This window comes from Loxodonta africana, chromosome 13 (genome assembly GCF_030014295.1).
Source record: "Loxodonta africana isolate mLoxAfr1 chromosome 13, mLoxAfr1.hap2, whole genome shotgun sequence".
Classification (NCBI taxonomy): Eukaryota; Metazoa; Chordata; class Mammalia; order Proboscidea; family Elephantidae; genus Loxodonta; species Loxodonta africana.
Window position 1 is genome coordinate 85,785,968 of NC_087354.1, and position 6,636 is coordinate 85,792,603.

Consider the following 6,636-nt stretch of genomic DNA (forward strand, 5'->3'; position numbering starts at 1 on the left):
GACGTTGCTGTCACTTACACATTGATTTCTCTGGTTCCCTATTTCAGTCTTTTAGCTTTGTTTTATTTTTGAGAATGCCCTATCCAGGTTGGTATCTGGTTGATCCATCCTGTGTCCTAGTCTTAGATTGTTGTCTGATGTTGGTTCTCTAACTGGAGGGCTTTCTTGTAACTTTGGTCTGGTTTTTACATATTCCCTTAATTTCTGTTTATCTGGAAATGTCCTAATTTCACCATTGTATCTAAGAAACAGTTTTGCTGGATATAATAATTCTTGGTTGGCAGTTTTTTTCCATCCCATTGCCTTCTTGCCTGCATGGTTTTTGCATTTCCTCCCTTTTGATCATGATTCTTCTATAGAAAATTCAATACCTGATAATGATAAAAACACTCAGGTAATAGGAATATAAAATCTTCATCAACATGATGGAGAAAAAGAGGAAGACCTTTTCTGAGATGGGTTGACATAGTAGTTGTAACAATGGGCTCAAACATGTGAGGATGGCACAAGATGGGGAACTTCCTCAATGTGATGGAAAGTATTAATGAAAAATCCACAGCTAACAAATTAATGGAGAAAGATTGAGATCTTTTCCCCTAAGATCGGGAACAAGATAAGGATGGCCACTTTCTCCACTTCTATTCAAGATTGTACTGGAAGTCCTAGCCAGAGGAATTAAGCAAGAAAAAGAAACGAAAGGCATATGAATCAGAAAGGAAGAAGCAAAATTATTTCTATTTGAAGATGACATGATTCTATATATACAAAATCCTATAAAACCCACAAAAAACCATTAGAGCTAATAAATAGATTCAACAAAGTTGCAGGGCACAAGATCAACACACAAAAATCAGTTGTGTTTTTAAACATCAGAAATATACAACTCCCCCACCTGTCTGTCAGTTTGTGATACTGTGGAGGTTTGCATGTTGTTGTGATGCTGGAAGCTACGCCACCAATATTTAAATAATAGCAGCGTCACCCATGGCAGACAGGTTTCAGCTGAGCTTCCAGACTAAGAAAGATTAGGAAGAAGGACTCAGTGGTCTACTTCTGAAAAGAATTAGCCAGTAAAAATCTTCTAAATAGCAACAGAACATTGTCTGATATAGTGCCAGAAGATGAGCCCTTCAGGTTGGAAGGCACTCAAAGGACAACTGGGGAAGAGCAGCCTCCTCAAAGTAGAGTTGACCTTAATAAAGTGGATGGAGTCAAACTTTCAGGCCTTTCATTTGCTGATGTAGCATGAGTCAAAAGAGAAGAAACAGCTGCAAATATCCATTAAAAATCAGAATGTGGAATGTACAAAGTATGATTCTAGGAAAACTGGAAATCATTAAAAATGAAATGGACCTCATAAAGATTGATATCCTATGCACTAGTGAGCTGAAATTTTGTCCATTTTGACTCTAACGATCATATGGTCTACTATGCCAGGAATGATAACTTGAAGAGGAATGGCATTGCATTCATTGTCAAAAAGAACATTTTGAGATCTATCCTGAGATCTATCCTGATAGGATACTATCCATACACCTACAAGGAAGATCAGTTAACTTCACTGATATAAAATTTACGCACCAACCACTAAGGCCAAAGATGAGAAAACTGAAGATTTTTACCAACTTCTGCAGTCTGAAATTGATTGAACACGCAATTAGGATGCATTGATAATTACTGGTGATTGGAATGCAAAAGCTGGAAACAAAGAAGGATTGGTAGTTGGAAAAGAAGTCATGGTGATAGAAATGATGCTGGAGATTGTATGATAGAATTTAGCAAGACCAATAACTTCATCGCAAATACCTTTTTTCACCAACATAAACAGCAGCTATACCCATAGATCTCATCAGATCTCATACACAGGAATCAAATTGACTACCTTTGTGAAAAGAGATGGAAAAGCTTAATATCATCAGTAAGAACAAGGCCAGTGGCCAACTGCTGAACAGACCATCAATTGCTCATACACAAGTTCAAGTTGAAAGTGAAGAAAATTAGAACAAGTCCACAAGAGCCAAAGTATGACCTTGATTCAGAAGTTGGCATGGAGCCAGGAATATCATTGCTGATATCAGATGGATCCTGGCCAAAAGGAGAGAATACCAGAAAGATGTTTTCCTGTGTTTTATTGGCTATGTATGCTAAGACATTTAACTCTGTGGCTCATAAGAAATTATGGATAACATTGCAAAGAATGGGAATTCCAGAACACTTAATTGTGCTCATGAAGAACGTGTACATAGATCAAGAGGCAGTCATTTGAACAGAATAAGTGGATACTTCGTGTTTTAAAGTTAGGAAAGTTGGGTGCCAGGGTTGTATCCTTTCACCATATTTACTCAATCTGTATGTTGAGCAAATAATTCAAGAAGTTGGACTATATGAAGAAGAACGAGGTGTCAAGATTGGAGGAAGACTCATTAACAACCTGCATTATGCAGATGACACAACCTTGCAGAAAGTGAAGAGGACTTGAAGCACTTACTGATGAAGATCAAAGACCACAGCCTTAAAAAATGGATTATAACTCAACATGAAGAAAACAAAAATCCTCACAACTGAACCAGTAAGCAACATGATGATAAACCAAGAAAAGATTGAAATTGTCAAACACTTTGTTTTACTTTGTTCTGCAATCAACATCCATGGAAGCAGCAGTCAAGAAATAAAACGATGTATTACATTGGGCAAATCTGCTGCAAAAGATCTCTTTAAAAGTGTTAAAAAGCAAAGATGTCACCTTAAAGACTGAGATGCACCTGATCCAAGCCATAGAGCTTTCAACTGCCCCATATGCATATGAAAGCTGGACAATGAATAAGGAAGACTGAAGAAGAATTGATGCCTTTGAATTGTGGTGTTGGTGAAGAATACTGAATAGACTGTGGACTGCCAACAGAACAAACAAATCTGTCCTGGAAGAAGTACAACCACAAGCATAGTGAGATTACATCTCACATACTTTGGTCATGTTGTCAGGAGGGATCAGTCCTTGGAGAAGAACATCATTCTTGGTAAAGTGGAGGGCTGGTGAAAAAGAGAAAGACCCTAAACAAGATGGATTGACACAGTGGCTACAACAATGGGCTCAAGCATAACAATGAGTGTGAGGACGGCACAGGACCTAGCAGTGTTTCGTTCTGTTTTACATAGGGTTGCTATGATTCGGAACTGACTCAACAGCACCTAACAACAACAACAACAGTACAGAAACGAAAAGGAAATTAGGAAACAATTCCAGTTCCATTTACAATAAAATCTGAAAGAATAAAGTAACTAGGAATAAATTTAACCAAGGAGGTGAACAATTTATACTCTGAAAACTACAAAACATTACTGAAAGAAATTTTAAAAAAGCCTATATAAATGGAAAGACATCACATATAATATTGTTAAGATGACACTACCCCCAAAAGCGATCTACAGAGTCAATGCAATCCCTATCAAAATTCCAATGGCCATTTTTTTTCAGAAATGGAAAAATTGATCCTCAAATTCATATGGCATTTCAAGTGACCCAAAATAGCCAAAACAATATTGAAAAAGAAGATTCACATTTCTTGATTTCAAAACTTACTAAGGGAGGCAGGACCAAGATGGTGGAAGACACAGACGCTTCCTGTTGTCTGTCTTACAATAAAGGCCGGAAAAAACAAATGCATCTATTATATATGATGATCTAGGAGCCTTGATCATCAAACAGAAAGCTGAAGAGTCAGAGTGAGTGGCGAGGAAAGCAGAGACAATGCAAAAAGAATGGAGAAGTGCCAGTTGCAAGGTTGCCAGTGCCCTGCTGGCTGGGTCAGCCTGTGCATGCAGACTGAGGTGAGCAGTAGTGTTTGGGACACGTCTTACCACATTGGGTGAGGCTGGGTGGTGACGTATCCGCACATACCTGTGGAGCTGGGTGAAAGAGGTGCTGGACTTGCAAAAATTAAATCTATGCATCTAACCTACTGCATGGGGGCAAAATAATACCTCCCCCAGAGAGTGTCTCAGCAGTGAAATCCTTCCTTCCCCTCATCCACCCCACAAGCCACTCTACTATGACACCAGTCCAGCAGTATTAAACAACTGCCATCCCCTAAGTTGGAACTCAGGGCTATCCACGCCCACACCAGTCTCTTGGCTTTAAAAAACACTGTGCTTCCTAAGCCAGGAACTCAGGGTGGGTCAGGAGGCCCCGTTCTTTCACCCAGCCACTGGCATAGGGGTCCACAGACTTGCAGTGTCTTTCACCCCTGCCCAGACCTATATGGGCTGATTCAACACTGCATTCCCTCGATAGCGAAAAATAGCAGGGTATACACCTGAAGCCCATTTTCAATGGCAGCAGCCAAGGGGGTGCTGCAGATTTGTGACACTTGACTCCTGCCCTGCACCTTAAGCAAGGGCCTCATCCACCTACATCAGGGGCCTGAGGGCTGGTGGTATCAGCCGCTCCATCTAGCCACCCATGAGAGGGGTCAGAATAAGTGGTGCCTCCCAGTTCCTTCAGCCAACAGCATAATGTGCCCAAGGACCGGCTGCATTTCCCCTCCACTATACGCTATAGGGGGCAGGGACACACCCTCTACCTGGGCACCCAGGGGCAGTTGTCAGCCCCCTGTCTTGCTCCACACATAGCCTGCTACTACAGCCAGATACCTGTGACTGCTCCCAAAACCCCTATGCAGCCCTACTCTTCTAGGACTGTAGGTGAGAGTCTGCACCACACACTTGGTCACTGACACCTGGGCACAAAAAAAGTGCACAGACTTCTGGGTTCACATATCTAGTAGCTGCTCTAAATACCTGGTGACAGGATGTGAGGGCTTCAAAGACACCAATAACCAAAGTAGCTCACATGCCCAGGCTACTTGGGCATACCAAAACAAAATAAAACAAAAAGGTAGGACACAGTAAACAAACATTCAATAAATAAATAAATTATGGATGCCTCAGAGACAACAGTCAATATTGAAATGCATAAAGAGGCAGGTCAAGATGGCTCCAGCAAGTGAGGAAAATAAAGAACCAGGAAACCTTCCAGAGGAAGAAAAGGTAATGGAATTACCTGATAGAATTAAACAAACTAATATACAGAGCTTTTTTTTTTTTTTCCCAAGAGATTAAGAAGGAGATCAAGCAAAACACAGACAAAACAATAGAGGAATTCAGGAAAACAATACAAGAACCAAATGACAACTTTAACAAGTTGATCGAAACCATAGAGAGGCAGCAACTAGAAATCCAAAAGATTAACAATAAAATTTCAGGTTTAGACAACACAATAGAAGGTCATAGGAGCAGAATTGAGGCAATGGAAGTCAGAATTAGTGAGACTGAAGATAAATCCCTTGACACAAATTTATCTGAGAAAAAAATTAGAAAAAAGTATTTTAAAAAATGAAGAAATCATAAGTATAACATGGGACACTATCAAGAAGGAAAATCTACAAGTGATCAGAGTACCAGAGCAGGGGATATAACAGATAACACAGAGAATTGTTGAAGATTTGATGGCAGAAAACTTCCCTGGTATCATGAAAGATGAGAAGATATCTATCTAAGAAGCTCAATGAACCCACACAGGGTAGATCCCAAAAGAAAGTCACCAAGGCATATCATAATCAAACTTGCCAAAACCAAAGATGAAGATAGAATCTTGAGAGTGGCTAGGGATAAACAAAAAGTCACCTACAAAGGAGAACCAATAGGACTAAGCTCTGACTAGTCAGCAGAAACCATGCAGGCCAGAAGGCAATGGGGTAACATATGTAAAGCCTTGAAGGAACAATATTGCAAGTCAAGAATTATATATCCAGCAAAACTGTCTCTCAGATATGATGGCAAAATTACATCATTTCCAGATGAACAGACATTAAGGAGATTTGTAAAAACTAAACCAAAAATACAGAAATATTAAAGGGAGTCCTCTGGCTAGAGAATCGACAATATCAGAGAACAATCTAAGACTAGAACACAGAACAGATCAACCAGTTATCAGTGCAGATAGGGAAGTTGCAAAAACCAGTCAAGGCTGAAAGACTGAAAATAGGGAACCAGATACTTCAATATATAAACGATTATAACATCAAAACAAAAAAGAGGAATTAAACAGTGTAGTCATACAACTTCCATATGGACAGGAAGTTAAGGCAATATCCAGAAATAAAAGATTGGTTCAAACTTAGGAAAATAAAGGTAAATTTTAAGGTAAGGACAAAGAAAGCTATCAAACCTACCCATCAATATAAAAAAGAAGAAAAACATAAAGACTCAGCAAACACAAATTCAACAATAGTGAAAAAGATGAAAAGAAAATATGTAAAGAAAAATGACTCGGTACGGAAAATTAAGTGGAACAGAGAAACTATCCACACCACACACACAAAATACATCAGAATGACAGCAGTAAACTCATACCTATCAATAATGACACTGAATGTAAATGGACTAATTGCATCAATAAAGAGACAGAATGACAGAATGGATAAAAAAACACGATCCATCTATATGCTGCCTACAAGAGACGCACTTTAACTCAAAGACACAAACAAACTAAAACTCAAGAGATGGAAAAAATATCAAGCAAACAACTACAAAAAAAGAGCAGGAGTGGCAACATAGACTTTAAAGCAAAATCCACCA